Raw genomic sequence first — 4078 nt, forward strand, 5'->3', positions numbered from 1 at the left:
CTGGGACCTTGAGCCAGTGTGGTTTGGCTGATATTTTTGACAGTCTGGATTTTACATGTTTTTAGCAGTTGGAATCTGCTCTAAGATCATTAAATAATGATGCAAGAGATACGTACTGTTATTATTACTCACAATGCAAGCTTTGAAGATATAACCTCACCGTCCAGATCCTAATTAAACTAACAAGACTTTATGCAGAGTTCTGCTATTAGCCCTGACTGGAAACATCCGGTTCTGAAGATAAATTTTTTTTTTTTTAAACTGAGCGGGGGAACTTAGAGCAGCATTGTTAAGAGGTCTGTAAGCTGAGGACACGCAGCAGGGGCTCGGGATGGCATCCTGCTGATTTTCCATCCACATTTTTATCAAAGTGAAATTCACTAAATTATTGACGGAGCCATGCTACTGTTAGATTACTTTAATATGTTTGAATCAACTAATTCGTAATTGCATCGAGGCAGACTGTTGTGCACCATCCCTGTGAAACTGAATAAACCGAACTGTGAAATGAAATGGGATATGCAGGAACAATCGCATTTGCTTAAAAATGCAAATATCACCACACTTTTAAAAGTTTTCTCTGTTCTGAGTGCGTGTGTGCAACAGAAGGAGAAAAGAAAAGAAATAATGCAAGAGTGAAAAAGAAAAGAGAGAAAGTTGTAAAGGACTAACAAGGGGAGGATTAAGGCTGGTGGCATAAAACGGATTAAGACTGATGACAGGGAGGAGATTATAATAATTATGATAAGAATAATTAAAGTAGTGGGTAACAGTAATTTTTACTGCTTGTTCTCTATGGAATAGGGATGTGCTTATAATTTTTAGTATACGGATGGACAAACTGGGCTTTAGCCAGAAGGCTTGTTGTCAGGTCCAATTCCCAAATGATCAGAAGAGAGAATGAAGATTTAAACTTTTTAGCTTTTTTTTTTTTTTAAGTTTGTTATTGCTGCATTATCCTCTCACTATAATGCACACTGTGTGGCACAGACTGAGTAGTGTACCGGCCAGGATATATGGTAGGCAGAGATCAGAGAGGAGAGTTGATTTGTCAAATAAATCATGACACTGTCATTTAGGATAAAGTATGTAATACTGCATATACTGCCACAAGCATATCAAATTCATGGTTAACTTACACATACATGGATGATTAAGCCTGTCTTATTTAATGACCAGAAATGAACATATAATACGTATAACATCATTTCCTCAGGGTAAAGTATTCTGATTCTGATAGTCTCTGATCATTGGTTGAGCAAACAGAGTTAATGTTGTATCAAAAGGTATTCTGACAAAGGAATGTAAAATACACTAAGACATTCATTCTACTTTAGCGTCCCACCTCGGGTCTGCCTAATTCAAGAGACTGTCATCAGAGCCACAGCCTGGCAGTGAGGGAAATGTTCTGAAACAGGTGAGCTGATTCATGGCTCATTTATCTATCTGTTTGGAGGCTCTGACTGGTGTGTGCGAACGATTCTGACTGCTTATGTTTCCATCTGGGAAATTGATTGTTAACTGGGCTCCAGCTGTGATGACGTGAGCTGATGATCTTGAATGCCAGTGCTTGCTAAATAAGCCCACGGTGCAGTCAGTGACACATGAAGGGATTTGTGTGTTACTGAACTTGAAAAAAGAATTCAAATCACATGAGAAAACGGAGGAATAGTGTTTATGGTTTTGAGGAATGGATACGTCTTTCCTCTGAGCGTGTGAGCTGTGGAGAAAAGCTGCAGTAAGTTCATTATTCACATGCTTGCGACCTGCTATATTTGTAAATCAACATTTTTCTCATTACTTTAGTAGAAAAAGCAACGGGGTCCTAATTTCTACTTTTTCTATAAAGAATAGTTTACTTTAAAGTTTATTTGTTTTGCTGTTGTTCTGCTGTGAGCCTATAATTATGCACAGCAGTGCCTTGAGCTCAATGCTAATGTCAGCATGCTACTATGCACACAGTGGAAACATACTGATGTTCAGATAAATTAAAAATCTGAACAGATGTAAAGTAATTACAATTTTTCTGAACGTCTGTGCCAGAATTTACAGTAATCCGTCCAAAAATTGGTTGAGAACATTTCATGTAGTGATGTGCTTCTCTCTTTTAATTCAATTTGATTCAGTTCAATTCAATTTTATTTATACAGCGCCGAATCACAACAAGAGTCATCTCAAGGTGCTTTATATTGTAAGGTAGACCCTACAATAACACACACAGAGAAAAACCCAACAATCATATGACCCCCTATGAGCAAGCACTTTGGCAACAGTGGGAAGGAAAAACTCCTTTTTAACAGGAAGAAACCTCCAGCAGAACCAGGCTCAGGGAGGGGCGGGGCCATCTGCAGGGACCAGTTGGGGAGAGAGAAGGAAGACAGGATAAAGACATGCTGTGGAAGAGAGACAGAGATTAATTATAAAAAAAATTATTAAACAGAGGTGTATAAACACACAGCGAGCAAAAAGAGTGACTGAAGAAGTAACACTCAGTACATCATGGTAATCCCCCAGCAACATACGTCTATTGCAGCATAACTAAGGGAGGATTCAGGGTCACCTGGTCCAGCCCTAACTATATGCTTTAGCAAAAAGGAAAGTTTGAAGCCTAATCTTGAAAGTAGAGATAGTGTCTGTCTCCCGAATCCAAACTGGAAGCTGGTTCCACAGAAGAGGGGCCTGAAAACTGAAGGCTCTGCCTCCCATTCTACTTTTAAATACTCCAGGAACAACAAGTAGGCCTGCAGTGCGAGAGCGAAGTGCTCTAATAGGGTGATATGGTACTACAAGGTCATTAAGATAAGATGGGGCCTGATTATTTAAGACCTTGTATGTGAGGAGCAGGATTTTGAATTCTGGATTTAACAGGAAGCCAATGAAGGGAAGCCAATACAGGAGAAATCTGCTCTCTCTTTCTAGTCCCTGTCAGGACTCTTGCTGCAGCATTTTGGATTAACTGAAGGCTTTCAGGGACATTTCAGGACATCCTGATAATAATCAGTTCTTTCCTGGTGACAAACAATGCATGGATGTTGACCTTCAGTTGAACACTACTATTTTGGAGGTGAGTGTGACACTTTGAATGACTATAGCTTACAGTAATACTCAGTATACATTTAGAAATCCCTTCAAAATAGCAAAGCCTCTATTGTGAACTAGTATTGTATAAAAATCTTAAAGGGACATCTCTGTAATTTCTGTGGCCTTGACCAATAGTTCTCAAGTCTTTTCTGAAGATCTTTCAACGCTGGCTGCCATCCAGTCCTTGTATCTGATTATTTTCAGGAGAATGCTTATTTGTTTCTTTGTTAAACCACTTAACACTGACCTATGAGTCATTCCAACATACCAAAGGCATCTAACTCAACAAGCAAGAACCCATTTTAAATTGCACTGGACTAGAGATGCAGTTTAAAATTGTGTACAAACACCAACAGCTGTTCCAATGTCTTTAGTTCAATCTATGAAAAAGGCATGTCAATCATAACATAGTTTGACAGAAATAAAATATTTCGGTTTACACCACCGGGTTTCCCAAAGAGCTTTTAGCCGAAAACGTGGCATATCTCAGCATGTGTGCAGTGTGTCCTTCAAAGACTGTGGAAACTGGATAAGTACAGTCAAAAACAAGAAGTACCAGGCCTAAAAGACTATCAAGCAGATGACCCTTACCTGACATTCAAGTTGATCCATCTACAGTACACCAAAGCCTCAACAACTGTGGGTCAGTGAAAGAGTGGCTGTGAAGAAGCCATTCTTAAGGAATGGAGGCCTGAAGAAAAGACTGATACAAGCCAAATGACACAAAAATGGGACTGAAAAATCTGTGTCAAGAGGTCTTATGCAGTGATATATCCCGATCTGCCATGGCTTGAGACTGCATTTTACTTCATCTTGTCAGAATGGATGTAATTAGGAGCACAGGAAGCACTGTCGAGTTTGATCCACCATTCATTACCACCCGGAAAGCATCTTTTTCCCCCTTTTTTTGCATCTGATTAGCATTCATTTTTCAGCATGAAAGTGAAAACACATTGCTAATACCCCAAAAGCATACCTGGACAGAAAAACATACAGT

Source organism: Oreochromis aureus, linkage group 6, assembly GCF_013358895.1.
Source record: "Oreochromis aureus strain Israel breed Guangdong linkage group 6, ZZ_aureus, whole genome shotgun sequence".
NCBI classification, from domain to species: Eukaryota; Metazoa; Chordata; class Actinopteri; order Cichliformes; family Cichlidae; genus Oreochromis; species Oreochromis aureus.